The following is a 19,265-nucleotide window of genomic DNA, read 5'->3' as shown; positions in this document are numbered from 1 at the left end:
ATATGTTCTTTAAATTACAGGGTAATGAGAGAAGGGAGAGAAGCTAAATTAGGAGTGGATTACAAAAGACATTTTTTTCAAAGTTTTTGTGTGGATAATTGCACATTTACATGCAACTGTAAAAAATAACAGACAGATATCTCATACACTTTTCTCAGCATCGGCCAGTGGTAACATTTTTAAGACTATCGTATAATATCACAACCAAGATATTGACATTGATATAATTTACCAGTCTTTAGAGACTTTCCCAGTTTCCCTGTGGTCATTTGTGTGTCTGTATCTCTTTGTGTATTAAGTTCTATACAATTTTATCACCTATGTAGGTCTGTATATTGACTACCACAGTCGAGATACTAAACAATTGCAACACTGTAATTATTTCTTGAGTTGCCTTTTATAGCCACACTGACTTCCTCCTGTCCTTATTTCCTTCCTCCATTCCCTTCCCAAACTTTTGGCAGCTACTAATCTGTCTTTCATTTCTAAAGTTGCCACTTTAAAAATGTCATACAAATGGAATCATACAATTGGTAACCTTTTGGATTGGCTTCTTTTGCTGTCAGAGTCCCTGGAGATTCATCAAAGTCTTTGTGTGTGTCATTAGTTCATTCTTTGGTTGCTGAGTAGTTTCCATGGCATGTGTGAACTGCAGTTAATTTAACCATTCATCCTTGATGGGCATCTGGGGCTGATTCCTGTTTTGGGCTATTACAAGTAAAGTTGCTATGAACATTCATGTGCAGTTTGTTTTTTTTTTTTCTTTGGATGAATATAAGCTTTCATTACTCTGGGCAAATGATCACGAGTGCCTTTTTTGGGTTCTATAGTAATCATACGTTCAGTTTTTAAGAAATGACCATACCATTTTACATTTCTACAGTATTCTTGCTTGTGTTTGGTAGTGGTGCTATTTTTTAGTATAGCCATTTTGAGAGCTGTGTAGTGTTACATCAGTGTGGTTTTAGCTTGCATTCAAATAATGAGCAATAATGCTGAATATCTTTTCATGTGCTTATTTGCCATCTGCATATCTCCTTCAGTGGGATATCTCTTCAAGTTTTTACACATTTTCTAATTGGATTATTATTTTACTTTTGAGTTTTGAGAATTCTTTATGTATTTTAGATACAAATCCTTTGTTCTATATGTGATTTGCAAATATTTCTCCCAGTCTGTAATTTGTTATTTTATGCTCTTCATATGCACTTTCAAAGAACAAAAAAAGGTTTAAATTTTGGTGTGGTCCAATTGATCCATTTTTCCTTTAATAGATTATAATTTTAGTGTCAAGTCTAGGGACTCTTTGCACAGCCTTAGATCCCAAAGACTTCCCTTGCTTTTTTTAAGTTTCATAATTTTATATTGTATACTTAAGTCTGTGATCCATTCAATATTTTTAAAAGGCCTTAATTATATTAGCATATAATTATCTAAGTTCTGGGCTTCAGATGCCACCATGCTACTCCCTAGTGTTCGTTGTAGGGTTTCTAAAGGTCCGTAAGACCCTGTTCTGACTTACTCTAGCACTTTATGGAGGACATTACTTGTGAGGATTTCCAAGTGACTTGAAGCTCAGGCCTGGGTGGGCTGTGGCAGGGAGGGTGGGTGGTTGACTGCTAGATAGTTGTGTGTCCTTCTGTAGCACATACTTCTTTCTCACTAGGAAGTGCTGCCCATCATTGATGACATTTTCAAAACCTTATTGCCATTAGGTGTGGTCATGTGACTGAGTTTTAGCCAGAGAAATGAGATTAAAGTCATGTGTCCTGCTTTAAGACCTGGCACCAAGGACCCCATGATGCTGTGTACTCTGATCTCCTTCTAGCTGCCAGGAATGGTGGTGATTCTCAAGCAGCCCCAAGAAGGAATGTATAGAAAATTGAGCATCTGGGTGCCTCCCTGACATTCCTAAATGTCTGTACATAGTAGGACTGCTCTGCCAACATGCTTAACTGCCCAGAAAAACTTACTTGAGCAAGAAGTTTACTTTTGTTGTGTTTGGTTAACTGTATATTTTTATTTGTACATTTTTATAGCAGTTAACATATCCTAAGTAAGTCATGGCTCACTTTCTCATTTTCCATGTAAACCTATGAACATAAATTGGGGGTCTCTAGACATGTGACATTGTATTTTTCTTATTTTTCCTTTATTACATGTAAAAATCAAATTACAGAGAGAAACAGTGTCTGAAAACCTTTGGTTCAAATAAATCAGTCAGAAATAACTTTCAAGTTACACTGAAATCTTTGAAGACTACATTTTGCAAGAGTTGACTTTATTAAGTAAAATGAGTGTTATCTACAGATATTAGCTATACCAATTTTTGGGAACTGTTTGGTAGAAAGCATTATTTCTCCATAAGGAGTTTTATGTAATCAAATTTTTTTAAAATGGCCCACATTTAGTGTAGTCATGGTAACTATAAACTCCTCTGTCTTTATTTTCATTCCTCCCCCTGTGGTTTGTCCAACATAGTACAGCTGCTAGCCCTTTAGATATCCTAGAAATCTTTATTTGAACAAGCAGAGAAAACCCCAGGGCTGGGAAATGCTAAATATCACATTGGCATTTGAATGATTGTTATCACCTCAGCCTCTGAAGCCAGGGGATTTAGGCTTTCGCTCTAGCTTAGTCCTTGGCAGATCTAGGGTTGATCCAGTGAAAACTGCCCCAAGACTGGGAGAGCAGAGCCAATAATAGATCCTTGCATACAGAATACGTGGAATAATGCATACAGATTGCACAGACACTTAAAATGCACCCAGTATAAATATTGGCTATTCTGTTCATGAGCACTCTTTGTTAGTAACTGTACCTAAGTCAAATTAAAATATGTTTGCCTCTTTGTTAAAATGTGACAAGTTATACCACCAGCCATAAAACAAACAAAATTCTAAGGAGACTCCTACCTGGATAGTGACCAGTGATATTTATTTATATATGTAAAGGTGTGTGTATGTGTATTTGTGTGTAAGAGAGAAAAACATTAATGAGAATGCAAATGGAAAACAATGGAATAATATCTCTGAAGTAGTGAAAGTAAAAAACAACAACTTTCAATCCAGAATTTTATACCCAATTGAATTTTTACCTTAAAATCCATATAACTCTCCCAATTTCTTTGTACAGACCCAGCTTTGGATCTGGTATCTATCATATGCCTGCTGCCTGGAGAATTTTATCTAACAGTGCAGGTCTTCTGACAGGGAATTTTCTCAGTGTGTGTATGTTTTTTTTTAAGTTGAACAGCTGTTGTTTTGCATTATATTCAACTGTAACCACAGCAAGTGCACTTCCTTTTGTAGCGGGTGTAGGGCCCACCACTACAGCAGGGTAAAAATTGCCTCAAGGTATGCTGCCAGATATGATACTTATATCTCTTGTTTGTTGTCCCGAAAATGTTACCCCCATGAGAAAGGAAGCCTTCTCAGCACTTAGCAGAGGGCTTCTGCTCTGGTCACACTTTCCTTGGCAGCCACCATCTCAGTTGCTTCCTATTTGATGGCAGCTGCATCCTAGCCCTCTTTGTCTCAGCTGCCACTGTTACCTCCAGGGTCTTCACTATCTGTTGCTGCCACCCTCTCCGACTCCCCACTACTATAACCTTTTTTGTGGAAGGTTGAGGTGACAAGACTCTACTATCATATTTGCCCTGATGACAGCAAAGTAGCCAGCCATGATAGAGTAACAAAACACATGTCATGGTGGAGAAAGAGGTCATCATGGGCTGGGCACAGAACAGAGCAGGACTACATGAGGGATGGGCCAAATAAGGGAGCTGACTGGGCTAAGAACACCAGTGACCCCCCAGGAGGCAGAGAGTGTGCTCCATAAGAAGGAACTGGGCTGATGAAGATCATAGGGGATCAGAATGTCTCAGAGAGGGGGAAGTGATGACAGGTGAGTGTGTGTCTTCACCTTGAATGGTATTTGCGGTCAGTTGATTGGCTTTGAAAACCTTTTTTAATAGTAAGGAGCTACTTACCAGGCAAAGCAAAGTACCTTTTAAACTAGTAGAGAAGATGTTAGAGAAATTAAGTTGGGAGTCCTGGACCTGTAAATTACAGGCTATGTAATCTCTCTAAATCTAGTTAAATCATCTGAAAGATGAAAAAATCATTATCTACCACAATGGTTAATTTTACGTGTTCACTTCACTGAGACACAGGATGCCCAGATATCTGGCTAACCATTATTTTTGGGTGTGTCTATAAGGGTGTTTCTGGGAGGGACTAGCATTTGAACTGAGTGGAACAGATGGTTGTCCCCAAGTTGGGTTGGCATCAGCTCACCTGTTGAGCACCCAAGTAGGACAAAAGATAGTAGAAGGTTGAATCTTCTCTGGTTGGCTGATTGAGTTGAGATATAACTCTTCTGCCATTGGCCTGGGACTCAAGACTTCAGATTCACTGGAACTACACCTTGGGCTCTCCAGTTCTTAAGCTTCAGAACTACATCACTGGCTTGCCTGGGTCTCTAGCTTGTAGAAGGCCAGTTGTGGGACTTCTCAGCTTCTATTATTCCATGAACCTGTTGCTAATATAGATGGACACATTTCTTCTCTGGAGAACCCTGACCAATTGCTCTATATTATACATAATTTCATTTAATTGCCATATATAATGCCCTGGTATTATACCTAGGACATCAAGGCTACAGAGTGAATGATGTTATTACTATTAACCACATGAAATTGGAAAGTACAAAGACCTCTGTCAAAATAAGATTCACCTACATTTCTAATTGAAATAAGAGGTCTACATATTTGTGACCTCCTTGATTCTTTTGGGGCTTACCCATTATTCTATGTGAATTCCATGACACAATTCCCTGGATTTTGTGTATATATGCTGTAATTTGCATGCCAGCCAGACACAGATAAGTGCATATACAGAAAAGGCTTGTATAGCTTTCAAGATATTCTAATCATTCATCTTGGTGATTTTGTTTCACAAAAAATTCCTCAAACAATTGAGCATTGCCATCATTTGTCTAAATCAAGTAAACTCAGAATGGTTGGTAGGCTATTTGCTAGTGTAAATAAAATTGTTACAGAAATAACAGAAAGAATAATTTAGCCAGATTAAGTCACCTCCCTGCTTCAGATTTCTCCTCTCTCACATTCAGCTTTAAGCTTTACCATGCTCATATTTCTAAAGCACAGGTCTGATCTTGTCTCATCTTCAACCCAGATTCCCCAAGGGCTCTCCCCACTGTCAGACAGCTTGGTCTGACATGCCTGGCACAGCTTTCTAGCCTCAGCTCTTACATCGTCCCCCAGAGACCTTCTGTTCGAGAGAAACTGAGACACATTTTATTCCACATCCCATGCTTTCCCTGTGGGAAGGTTTAAATTTGACCCATGCTTGCAGATGCAGATAAAATGGCACTTCTTTCTTGAAGCTTTCTCTAATTCCCAATCCCAAATCCTGGGTAATAGTTTATGTTTCTAAACTATCAAAGCACTTTATTTTACCTGTTTTATACCATAGTGTGCCTACCTATTGTCCTTCCTCCCTCCCTCCCTTCCTTCTTCCCTCCCTCCCTCCCTCCCTCCATCCCTCCCTCCCTTCCTCCCTCCCTACCTCTGTCCTCCGTCCCTATCAAACCTACTAGTGTCCTGTGCTGTGCTGTTTGCTGAGCAGGCAGTGAAGACTAAAGAATGAAATATCCATGCTTTTGTGGATGTGACAGTCAGGTTGGGGGAAAGAGGGCCATTAATCAACCAAGTAAATTTATGCAAGTTGACCCTGGAACAACATGGAAGTTAGGGATGCACAATAAAAAACTCACCTGTAACTTTTCACTCCCCAAACCTTAAGTTGTCCCTTGGTATCCACAGGGAATTAGTTCCAGGAACCCCTCCCTGCTCAAGTCCCCTATACAAAATGATGATGATCAAAGCACACAATACAGGTATTTACAGAAAAATAAATCTGCGTATAGGTGGACCTGTTACAGGGTGCAGCCAAGAGGGGGGACCCCAAAGAGGCATTTGAAATGGGGTCCAGAACTCAAGGTGTCCAGGAGATTTTAAGGTGTCTTCACCCCTTCCCCCACAGGTATGAGTTGGGGGAAGGGACACACAGAGCAAGAATATGCAGGGCAGCTTTGCAGCTAATCCATGGCATAGTCATTTAGCATACCTATAGCCTTTGGCTGGTCACTTAGATATGCTAAACAGCTATGGCCATGCTCAAGGCCAGGGAGGTGGAAAGGGACCTTTCCCCCAAGATGGGACCTGGGAGGCAGGTCCCCTGAGTTACAGCATCTGCGTGGGAGCTGGAAGAAGATTGGCTCCATGACATGGGGTGTCACCTGCCCAGATCCACGATGGCGACCAGAAAAGCTGGAGAAGACAGCAGATTGAGGGCAAGTGCGCCCAAGTGTAGGAGGAGTTGGAAATGGGGCTGCAGAAGAAGATTGGCGCGGGGGATTTAAACCCAGACACGGCAGCCATTGGGAGAGAAACCACGCGGCCTTGACGGAGTGGAGACTCCTGCAGCCCTGACAGAGGGAGAGGGAGAAGCCCTGAGAGATGGAGTTCTAACTGGGAAGAACCAGAAGACTACCTAAGCCATGGACTTCTATTTCCTTTCCTGAGATACGGTACTCTGGACTGGGCAAAGGGGGGAAGGAAGGAAGGACTGTGTGTTTGTGGGTGTTTTAAGGGACTTTAGGATTTTTTTGATAAAGACATTAGGTCACTACTTTAAGTTAGTATAGCATTAAATAAACATTTTCTTTCCTTTTCACAAATCTCTGGCATTGAGAGATGTCTTTCCTAGGGCGGGGGACATAACGGACTGGGGCCTTCTTTTAATAATAGTATATCGTCCCAGGCCCCCCTTGTGTGTTCTGTAACAGACCCATGCAGTTCAAACTGGTGTTGCTCAAGGGTTAACTGTGATTACAAAATGAGTTGAGCACCTCCAAGGAAAGTACAGAACACTATAAGCTAGCATAACAGAGGGCTGCATTCAGATTTTGAAGAAGAAGAGAAAGAAATTTTGGTCAGGGAAGCAGAGCACACCTGGCACGGCCTATAAGAAGGTGCTAACCAAGGGTAGCGATAGATAGCATACATTCAGGTGTCCCAGGCCCCAGTCCACAGCTAAGCAATCAAGTGCTTCTAGGGAATTTATAAAAAAACTGATACTGTTTTCTTTGATTCTCTTCCCTTTGCCCAAGGGCAGGATGCCTTGGTTAGCATCTCTTCTAGCTCATTGTCACTTTATGCAACATTCACTGTTTTCAAATTGTCATTGGTTTTTCCTTCCTCCCTCTTTCTCTCTTACAAGTGCTATTTTGGCTTTTGCTAAATGAAATCAATTAATAATAAATAATCCCTGATTTATTAATTGGTTTCCTCTGCATGTAAGTAAATAACATGCTAATAGATAACTATATGCCTCTCAGTTATTTTTGGCAGGTTATTATTTATTGAATTTTGATTATGTGCCATGCATAATACTAAGAGTTTTAAATATGTTATCTTATTTAATTCTCACAAAGAAACTCTAAGATCAATGACTATTCCTTTGCCATCAAAATGGAATCTACAGCACAGGAAGGTAAATCAAGAGGTGACCAATATTTGAATCCAGTTCTATTTGGCTCCATAACCAAGCTGTTAACTTGAAAGGAGGAATAGGTCTCATCCGTAGTGAGTCCTGACATGTGCGATGGAAAATCAGGTAGGGGCTAATGTTGGTCTTCTGAAAACTTGACCCAAGTTTTAGGACTCAAATCAATCCACATTACAATATCAGTTTTCCATAATAACTAAAATAAGTCCAGCTCATAAGCAATAATTCTGTGATTTTTCAAGAAAGTATTAGATGACACTGTAAATTTTGTTTCTTTTTTCTCTCAGCACATTTTTTTCTAAATAGATTTTAACCTATTTGTCTTTTCATTTGTTTCCTTCCCTCTCTCTGCCTTGCTTGCTTTATTCCTTCCTTTCCCTCTCTTTAGTTTCCTTCCTTCCTTTTGTATTTCCTTCCTCCCATCCTTCCTTCCTATTCTTCTATTCATCCATCCATCATCCTTTCTTATTCAGTACATGAACCAAGGAGTAACAAAACACTTGTAATGTCCAGAAATTCTAAGCATCTTTGTTTGCAACAGAAATGGTTCCCATGCATTAGCATTCCTGTAGCTGAGCACTGGAACTGGCATGTGAGTTAGCATAGCAGTTTAAGCATCTCTGGCTGAGGGTGATTTGTAGAAAGTTTTCTAAATGAAATTCGAAGATTCTGTTTGTCCCCCACAAGAGAGAGAATTTCTAAAGCCATCAGAAATGAATGAATAATAAGGCTACACGATAAATAGATGGACCTCGAAACCTTGAACACTGAGATGCTTAATCGATCTCAAACTATGCTTCAGTGGAATAACCTGATTAGCTCTAATGCTCCACACTTGTTGTTGTCAGACAACCCAAAATATCTCTGAGGAATAGCCACTTAGTTGTCATGTTGATCCTGGATTTCAAAATCTCTAAGTAGTACAAACAGAAGGTAATTAAAAAAAATACTGTGAATGCCATCGTGGGTGTACGTTCAGATATTTGCAGGCAGGATTGAATTTAGACGTGAGAGTGTCATGAGCAGTCTAATGATTTGGCATCTCCTTACAGCAGTGTTCTTTAAGGGGTTCCACATGCCTTTTGTAGTAAAGAGGATCATCTAATTTTCTATTAGTAAAAACTGTATTCCATTTTTTTACACTATGAATAAGAGACTTGTTATAGACATTAGATAAAGTGATATTTTAAAGCTTTTTGTAACTGGTTTTCAGTCATTTACAATTTAATAATGTCTCTTAATTGTGTTCACTAAGGATGGAAGTAATTTACATGAATGTGGCTACAGGTTTGTTCAAAATGCTGAGTTTAAAAGTATCTTTATTTTTTCTGGATTTATGTTGGTTAAACAGTTTCAGTTTTACTGTGATTCTAGTTCTCTCTCTAGCTTTCCATTGTTAAACTGGAACATTTCTTGGAAAGTATTTAATTTTAAAACTTAGATAAAGAGATAACATTTCACTATAGCATGAATTACATCATACGTTTTTATGTTTCAGATTTTGATTTTGACTTTCAACTGGCTTGTCTCAATGATGGTGGCTTGGATTCCTGTCCATGGAAGAAGATTTTCAGTAATGGATATCGTCTTCAGATCTGTGAGTTTTTCCACAAATTATAATTAATTGGAGATCCTTTTGCCAAAGTTGAGAGAAATTTTCACTTTTTTACTTTCATATGTTAAAGAGGTTTTCAGGCCTATGGATGTCCAGACAGGCAGTTACATATGGCAAGAGATTGTATGATTAGGCTCTTCTTATGATTCAGAAAAAAAGAAAATCAAGTTCAGACAGGTGAAGTGAGCCTCCCTGACCACCAGGAAGAAGTCCTGTTTTCTTTGCAAGAGGACGATGGCTGTGTCATGGTCCTTTTAAGTTTCTCCAATTTTCATGGTTCATCATGGGAGTTTTGAAGCATCAACAGCCTTTTGAATGCCTCTGTTCTTTGTCTTAATTCTCATGGATCACCCACCTTGCCATCTGGGAGTGAGCCGTGGGCAGAATAGAAATGAAGCTGAGTTATACAGAGCATTATTTAAATACCAGTGTGGTCACTCCTGTGAGGGAGAGGTACAGAGCACTATGAGTGTGTTCAAAAAAGAGAGATTTGACCTGTCAGCTGGATTGGGGAGTTTCCAGGGGAAGGAAATTTAAATCAACACTTAAAGGAAGATTAGAAATTGTCTGCTGAGGGAGACAATTCCATTAGTATCATTATCATGAAAGGTATCCCCTAATGCATGGAACATAGGATTTCAGACCTTGGTCTCTGAGACTGAGTACCTCTGTCAAATTCTCTCCTTTAAAACTAGCTCTGTTTCTGTAAATAAGACATTGAGGTTCTATGTTCTTCACTACTTTTCTGTTAAATTACTTTAAAAATACTATTGTGGCATTATCCTATTATCATATTCTTATGGTAATTTCATGTGAAGCTTGGATGAAATAGTGCCTGGAAATGACCTTAACACAGTGTCTAACACACAACAGCAAAAGTTGGCCATTATTATTAGAGCACTTTGCAGATTACAAAACACTCTCATAGGCATTATATCTCATCTGATCGCCAAAGCTCTCCAACAGTGCTCTGTTCTCAAGGTGCAGTGGCTCTGCTAATGGTTCTGAAATTCTATGTGTTTGGAAAAAAATAAGTAAATGTTGTGGACCCCTGTTTAACTCTGTTAAGGCCAGGAGTATTCCAGAGAGAGAATGAGGGTATAGCTGGGCCTCAGGATCTCAAAGAATATTCAGAAATCCTCCAATCTAGACTGTAAGTTTGTTAGTACTTAAAATTCTAGCTGTGTTTTAAGAAGAAAAGATGCACACATTTAAAGGACTAGGTTACATTAAGGATTTTGACAATGTGACATTTATGGTTTAAGTGCCCCTCAGGAGTCATGTCCTCAAACTGTTCAATTATGTATGGTAGGTGAGCAACCAACTTAAGTGTTACTCTAAAATTATCTCAGCCAGAGTATAGTATTGTAAATAGTCACCTATACACCTTAATTCTGTGAAGTAGCTTTTCATTGTTGTCTATTTATTCCTTTATAGCTATAAGTCTTTGACCAAGTCACTTAGCATCTTCTAAGGATTCTTAAAAGATCTGCTGAGGAAATCCAATGTAAGATGGTGTGGACTGTTATGCTCACTGTAAAATAAACAATATCATTTCTGTTGCAAAGAACATCCTTTCCACTGCACACATTTAACTCTCTTATCCTTAGTATTGTGGATCATCCAAGGGTAGGGATGTTGGCATTTCTTGTCAAAATTCTACAGCATTTCACATGGATAGATTACTTTACAGTTTGAAAAAATTTTACACATTTTATTACAGTACATTTTTATAACAGCCTTTCCAAATTTTTGCTCAGTGAAACTGAGACCCAGAGGTGTTAAACATGTTGTCCAACTTCAGATAGTTTGTTGGTGAACCCAAATGTTTGGTCCAAATAAAGTGCTCTTGCCACAACACTTTGATTTTGTGTTTTTTTAAAAGAAAGATTTATTTATTTATAGACAGAGGAGAAGGGAGGGAGAAAGAGAGGGAAAGAAACATCAATCAACATAGGTGGATAGGTGTGGTTGCCTATCATGCACCCCCCGCTGGGGACCTGGCCTGCATCCCAGGCACACGCCCTGATTAGGAATCAAACCAATAGTCCTCCGGGTCACAGGCCAATGCTCAGTTCACTGAACCACACCAGCCAGGGCTAATTTTGTTTTGTTTCCTAAGCTTTTATGTGAAGTCAAGAGCAAGCATTATGGCATTGTAAACATATTTAGTAGGACAACATAAGTAGGACACAGATGATTATCTTTCACCAGTGTGTCACTGAAGATCCCCTCAATGTAGATTCATTTCCAAAGAAGTATTATGACTTCAAAGGCCAGGCAAGAGGAGGTCACTGCTGAGCAGGAGAGACAGGGGTGCAGCAGCCAATGCTGTGACCAAGCTGCCCCTCCAACTCCCTGGGAGACAGCTGTTGGGAATACAGAGTTAGACTTAGCCACTTTCCCCTGCTATGCCCTCCACACCTGAGAATTCCCCAGAGGCCATGAGGCAAGGGGCCTCTTAAGGCCTTAGGGGATTTGCAGCCCTGTTTGAGGAATACAACCTTTTCCTTTCATCACCATTTATCTTTACTATACCCTCTTTTTACTTCCCTACCCCTCCTTCCCTCTGGTAATCAATACACAGATGTTATATTATAGAACTGTACACCTGAAACATATATAATTTTATTAACCAATGTCATCTGAATAAATTCAATAAAAACAGGAAAAAAAAACAAAGATAAAAAAAAGAAGAAAGAAAAGGACAGCCTTCAAAATTTCCCATTTAAGATAGCCCCTGACAAGTTGCTAGTGACTCCCTTAGGGTCTCTCGCTTCAGGAACTTTAAGGAGTGTTTTACTTGAACTTGAATTAGGGCATTTTAAAAAGAAAATTCAGCTTGCTTTACACCATCCTCCTTTGGGATTAAGGTGAAAAAACTAAAGCCATTATGTGCTTGTGGCTTTGCTGAATCAATGAATTTTTTTTTTACCATAAACCCACATGTAGTATTTCTTTTTTATGGAAAGATGGCATAGGCATTTTTGAGCCTTGAGTTTTGAAGACTATACCAAAGGCTCTCCCACACTGATAAATAGAGCTGTCATCAGGTGGTGTGCATAGGCAGTGTCTGGGCTTTTCCATGTCTGACACACGAGAGACCGAGGTATAGATTCTGTTGAAAGTAAAATAACAAAAAGAGGAGCTAGATTAAGAAGGGATTGGTAACATTTCAAAATCACAGAAATCATTTGTTTTTCTCTGGATATCCCTCTTGGTTGTACCTTCCCTTCAACTGCTTGAGACATCTTCTGTTCAAAGTGTATACAGATCCAACAATCTTGCTTTTTGAGGGGCAAACATAACAGACTGCACACGTGGCTTAGGCTCAGCAGTCATGGCTAGGCAAAGCTACCTACCCTATTTTCTTACATCTCAGACTCCACTGGTTCTCAGATGTACCATTTGATGTTAACGTATCACTAAGAAAGAGCAGATGCCAGCAGCTGGTTATATCAGCCTCTTGTAGCTTTGACATGTATCTGTTTTTTTCTGATGATAATGATGATTTCTCCTGTCTTTATTTTATTCCCTGGCACTTGAGAGGCACATGTGCCAATAACAAAAATAACACAGCTTTACCTACATCTTGCTGTAGCTTTGTCTAAAGAACTTGTTTGTTGTCTTGCATAAACATAGGGAGTTTCAATAATTGCTTTGACTTTAGTATGTACTTCACTAATAATATCAAATTTACATGTAGTGTCTCATGTTAACAATGACTCTGTTCTAACAATGAACAAATAATAGTAGTCTTTTTTATCTTTTTTATTTCTTCATAATTTTTTTATTGTTTGAATACAATTGTCTCCATTTTCCCACCACCACTTTCCCCTGCCACATCCACCCCCACTTCCCACCCTCCATCCTTCCCCACTTTGGTTTTGTCCATGGGTCCTTTATACATGTTCCCTTATTACCCTTTCCCTTCTTTCGCCTGTTATCTCCCTCTCTTCTCCCGTCTGGTTACTGTTAGTTTGTTCTTTATTTCAATGTCTCTGGTCATATTTTGCTTGCTAGTTTGTTTTGTTGATTAGGTTCCACTTATAGGTGAGGTCATATGGTATTTTTTTTCCACTGCCTGGCTTATTTCACTTAGCATAATGCTTTCCACATCCATTCATGCTTTTGGGAAGGGTAGGAGCATCTTCTTTCTTTCTGCTGCATAGTGGTCCATTGCATAAATGTGCCACAGCTTTTGATCCACTCATTTACTGGTGGGCACCTCAGTTGCTTCCATTACTTAGCTATTGTAAATTATGCTGCTATGAACATTGGGGTGCACAGGTTCTTTTGGATTGGTATTTCAGGATTTTTAGGGTATAGTCCCAGCAGTGGAATTGCTGGGTCAAAACGCACTTCCATTTTTAGTTTTCTGCAGAAATTCCATACTGTTTTCCATAGTGGCTTTGCCAGTCTGCATTCCCACCAACAGTGTACTAGGGTTCCCTTTTCTCTGCAAACTTGCTAGCATTTATTGCTTGTTGATTAGTTTGTGATGGTCATTCTGACTTGTGTGAAGTGGTATCTCATTGTGGTTTTTAACTTGCATCTCTCTGATGCCTAGTGATGTAGAGTCTTTTTGAAGACTGACAAGTTATGCCACTTGATATGCTACCCCTGCTACTGACCAACAGTATTTGTAAGACACCATAGATTATAAAACACATTCCAAATTTGGAAAAATTAAAATGTGAAAGAAAATGACAGTTCATCAGCCTGAAGAGACAAGAAATGAGAAAACCTTCTGTCTATAGGAATTTTAGGTCCAATGACAAGAGAGAATTGAAGCAGAAAGCTAGTGAACAGAGAGGCCTTAAAGGTCCCCTCAGCTGGACCAAACTTCAGATTTCTTCGTGACAGTAGGCCCCTGACCTTCCTTTTCTGAGGGCATGTACTTTAGAAAACTAGCAATTATAAAGTCTTTCTCTGCCTCTTTGAAATGTAAATCTTCTACAACTCAGAAACTTCATTGAAGTTTTAAATGTAATTATTGAAGAAATAGCACTTCCTTCTCCCAGTTTTTGTGGGAGGGTGCCAATTAGTCAACACAGATGAGGAATTACACTGACCAACTCTCTCTGCCAAAATCCTTCAGTACTCTTGCACTACTTAACGTAGTTTTTAAAATCCCCCTGCCTTTTGTTTTCAGTGAGAGCTGAGTTCGTAATCTGTCCACTCTTTCAACTGTCTTGCATAAAGTCTCCCTTGCCTGTGGTCAGTGCGGTTTTTCTTTCACACTAGTAAACCCGGTTCTAAAGAAATGGTCAACATTACAGTGATCCTTTCTGCATACTTAGGGCATCCTACTTTGAATTGTGACTTTTTAAAAATGCACTCTTTGGTCTCCCATATAGTTTGTACAGTTTATTATATGTTTTTGAGATTAAAATCCCAACAATATATTTCCCCCTGCAGTATTTCCCTGTTGTAAACGCTGAGTATAAATGTGTTGAGAATTACAATACATGGTTAGAACTGTTAATTTTTGTTGTTTTGAACCATAGGAGAGTAGAGATGAAAGGAAATTCTTTCTAATTCAAATATCTAATTTTTCAGGCTAATATTCTGTGGCCCAGAGAGATTCATGCTTTTCTCAGGATCACATAGCTAGTTAATGGTTTACTGAAAACAATCCAGTGTTGTTTTCACCAGACAAATGATACCCAGTGTCGAACTGTGCATTAGTCACCTGGGAGCTTGAAATAATGCTGATGCACTTTAAAAAGTCAGGATCAATTGATTCAGAATAGCTGGTTGTGTGACTAGGCAATTGTGGTTTATTACAAGTTCACTAGATTTTTTTCTAAGCTCATTCTAAAATGCAGCCAGGTCTGAGAATCACCAGAATATGTGTTCTTTATATATGTAATATACTGAAATCTAGCAAGAAACCAATTGCTATTTTACATCCTGCACAGGGGAGCAGAAGGCTAATGTTGAATGCTTTTTAGCATTTCTGCACTTACAAATTCTTACTCTTAAAGTATCTGGCACTTCTTATTTTTTCCTTTGTTTTCTTGCTGTAGAACTGTGTAAAGCTACATGTGGTACAACTGCTTCATTGGTAATGGTAGCTCACAGAACCTGGGAAGGTGGCCTTTATACCAGAGCATAGAGCACTCAATGGATCTTTGAAGCTGCCCTATTAGCACACTGGACTGCTGGGCATAGAGGTGAAGAGTTTTCGTAAACATCTACTAGACTGCTGGCTCACAAATCTGTCCAGGTGGCAGGATGTTTTTTTGTGAGTGAACTACAGTTCATGAGGGTAGCTCCTAGGAAGAAGGAAATTTGTATAAATGCAAATGATTATTTTTATTAAGCAAAGGAATGAGCCTAACAGTAATAATTGCAATTAAAAAGAAAGCCAGGTCTCTCTGCCCTAGAGAACATCTTTGTAAGGATATTTAACAAAGCCTTTTACAGCTATTATTATATGCCTTAACTGCAAGGTTTTGAGTAAGAACCAAACTTTTAAGTGGGTGTTTTTCTTTTAATCCATTAGACATAAATTAAACCAAACCAGGAGATTGAAGTGTCTCCTCCCTCTTCCTCCCACACCAGTGTGGGCCTAACCTCAATTTGCTGATGTTTGCAGTATTTGCACAAGCAACACTACTGTGATGATTAGTTTTTAATTCTATATATTTAAAAATTTTTCCCTTTATGAGCAACTTAAATTGGCAGGAAAAACACAATTAAGTAATTTCAAAGGTGTAATTTTATGGAGATTTAAACACTACATCTCTAAACACTGTGTTAAAAAAGAAATTTGTAATGAATGTCTTCTATTATTTATAGTTCTAATCTTTGTGAGACAGTGGTGAAGAAAATTGCCAAAAATGTGATTTTTACAAAGTATAGTCTGAAAATTCCCAGCCTGAAATGTTGAAGCAAAAAGGTGAGAGTGACTACAGATTTCGGATGTGGAAAGAGCTGAGGTGTCACCTTGGCATTGCTCTTGAGATCATTAACTCAGGGAGTCCTGCAGACTCTATCCTTCAGTCGCTGATGGGAAAATGTCTTACTTGCAAATTGGAGAGATCTTGCCACAGATATTATGGAAGGAACAGGAAATTACCAGATGTAAAACCCTCCCGTTTTCACACCTATCTTTTTAACCTTACAATGCAGGGTTTCATCTTGTAGCTACCCCTGAAAACATCAAAAATCTGCTTTAATTACCAGGAGTACTGGGAACCTATTTTTTGAGAGAGTCAGGTCCATTGCACTGCTTTGCCCATTGCAAAATTCTTTAGTACATAAGTAAAAATCTGATTCTATATATATTTTTCCTTGAAGTCCCCTCTCTTCATAAGTCTGCATTCAGTAACCTTAGGTAGGAGCTTGAAATTGGCCACAGTGAGAATATTTTCATCAAGGGATTCTGCAAAGGCTACAAATCAGGAAATCCTTGGAGAGCAGGTTGTTAAATCTTTGCCAGCACACCACTACCTCTGCAGCTGAGCAGCATGAGTCTGCTTCCTCATCTCTACAACAGCCTTTCAAGCACTTTTAAGGTTTTTCTCTTTGTCCCTTAGAAATCCAGGCCCTGCATGAAAGCCCTGGTAGGATCTCTTGCTGGCTCTCTCTAATTCTGAGCAAAGGGTATGTGTGCTGGTCTGTATGCATGTCCTCCACTGACATACATTGTTTGTGTCATTAAGCTGTTTTAGAAATTAAACAGAATGATGCCCCAAAAGGCTCAGCATAGGTCCTTGCACATCATAAGACCTTGGATCCTAGTAGCTAAAATTATCTTCAGTTAGGGTTTATTGTAATAATACCTACTAGGTATTAATGATGTATGAGGCCCTCTGCTGAGACCCTAGCATGGTCACCCGGCTGGTACTTAAAATTGGCTTACCCTCCATTTCTTGCCCATGAGGTTAAGAAAAATTGCACCCTAAAATAGCTTTTACTTTTTTCCAAGATGTTTCACCTAAGTAAAACGTGTACAGTTCTGATTATGTACCAGGACAGGGTATAGATTTATTTCCAACTCCAAGTTGAATACAACGTAAAGTCTTTTTAGGACACTTGGTAGATTGTTAGAATAGGGATTCCAAAGTCTTTCTTTTTCTCTTTCAAAGAGAGCTTTGATATACTTGAAAATGCCTACTATAACATAGTCTCTTTAATAAGATCATAATCTTCATTCTGAGGAGACTCTGAGGGGTACATAAGAATTTCCTATGCTCTTTTTCTCTGGTCTATCTCTTGTCTGTCAGAGCATATAACCCTCTTGGCTTCTGTCCATGATCACTTGTTTTCCTCTTCTAAAGTCCTACTACTCATGGCTCTCTCAACACCAAAAGTGGAACCCAGCTCTGGTTGGGGACATGCTAAGAAGGCCCCCATTTTCCTTCTGGTATATGTCTTGTATGCTCCTTTCCCTTTGAGGGTGTGCATGACAGTGAATATGCTGGGACAGTACTTCCTGATTAGGGTATGTCACTTCGCATCATTGACTTTAAGAAAGGAAGGTTATCCTCTGTGGACATGTCCCTGACATGTCCAGTCAAGTGAATCCTTCAGAGTGACTGGGCTCTTCCTAAAGTCCAGTGTTTGAAACATGAGATGGATTTCATGGGAGGGAGATTGTCCACTGCTCTGTTTGAATATGAGGAAACCAATCTACAAGGACCTGAAAGCAACCTCCAGCCAACAGGTAGTTGGAAGAGAGGACCTCATGCATGTAGCATCAAATCAAGGAGATGAATTCTTTCAACAACTTGAATGGGCTTGGAATTGGATTTTTCCACAGAGTCTCCAAAAGAGAACCCAACTGGCCCCACGTCCTGAGATCAAGACTCTGAATCAAGATCTCAGCTTAGGCAGAAACACTGTTGACTTACAGAATTGTGTGATAACAGATGGCTATTGTTTTAAGCTGCTAAATTATGGTAATTTGTTGAACAATAGGAAAATAATATACCAGCTATCATGTGACCTTATACTATTGTCTTCAGTGTAAACAGTTTCAATCTGGTTACTACCTCTCTCATTAGCCATGGGGGCTATCTTCTAAATTGTTCCAACTTCCCCAAAGCTCCTTCTTGAAATGGTAGTAGAATGACTGCACTTTGTCTTTACTTTGTCTGGCTCTGACTCAGTGATCACTCAAGGCACAGGTGGAACTTATGCTAAAATGATCCAAGGGATAAGCCAAAATGCAATACATGAGCTAAGAAAGACATAAGATTCTGAGAAGGCATGCACCAGTTATAGCAACATGAGGAAGTACAAATATCTCCTGAAATGGGCAGGAGAGAAATAACTGAATAAAAAAGCGTTTGGCTAAGCGTTCAGCCCATCTCCCTACTGTGGCATATGATTATTTTCACATCGGTCGGTAAACTCCTTGAAGGTTAGAAACTGTGCTCTGCTCACCTCTTAACTCCAAGTATAATATTCAGTATGTCATAGGTGCTCAATAAATGTCTTCTACATTTACCTGAAACAGAAGCATTTACCAATGCCAGGATTTACAGCTGCTGAGATTAACTGAAGTTTTTCTCCGAACTTGAAAAGCAACAGAGAGAAAATTCTCTGTTCAGGAACATGTGAAAGTCTGAGGAATGTATCAGAGAGTAAATGCTTTTTCAGAATCAAAAAGCAATTTTTATGAAGCGGAGGTGTTGGCAAGCTCTTTCTGGGTGGGAGATGAAGGATTGAACAAAAATAAAAATGAGACACCTTGGAATTTGCCATAGAACAAACAAGACAGGAGGTGATAACACTGATAGTTTAGGGCCCCTCTCAAAGTATTTTTTCTCTCGTTGGGGAAGAGAACTGTTTCTCCTTGGAGAGAGACTGGGTTATACACACAGACATAGCCAGGGGCATTTGTCCACTGTAAAATAGCCAAACTAACATTAAGAGAAGAAAATCCACTCACAGCTGAAAGATAAATGGAACAAAGAAAAAGAAGCTAAAGTGCTGCAGGCAAATCTAAGCCTCCCCACAGGGAACCCAATTAGTACTTTCCTAACTGGTGAGCCAGTTTCTCAGAGCATAGTCTGGGGAATATCTGAAGGAGGCGAGCA

The sequence above is a fragment of the Phyllostomus discolor genome, chromosome 3 (genome assembly GCF_004126475.2).
Source record: "Phyllostomus discolor isolate MPI-MPIP mPhyDis1 chromosome 3, mPhyDis1.pri.v3, whole genome shotgun sequence".
NCBI classification, from domain to species: domain Eukaryota; kingdom Metazoa; phylum Chordata; class Mammalia; order Chiroptera; family Phyllostomidae; genus Phyllostomus; species Phyllostomus discolor.
Note: the sequence above shows the minus strand (reverse complement) of the source record.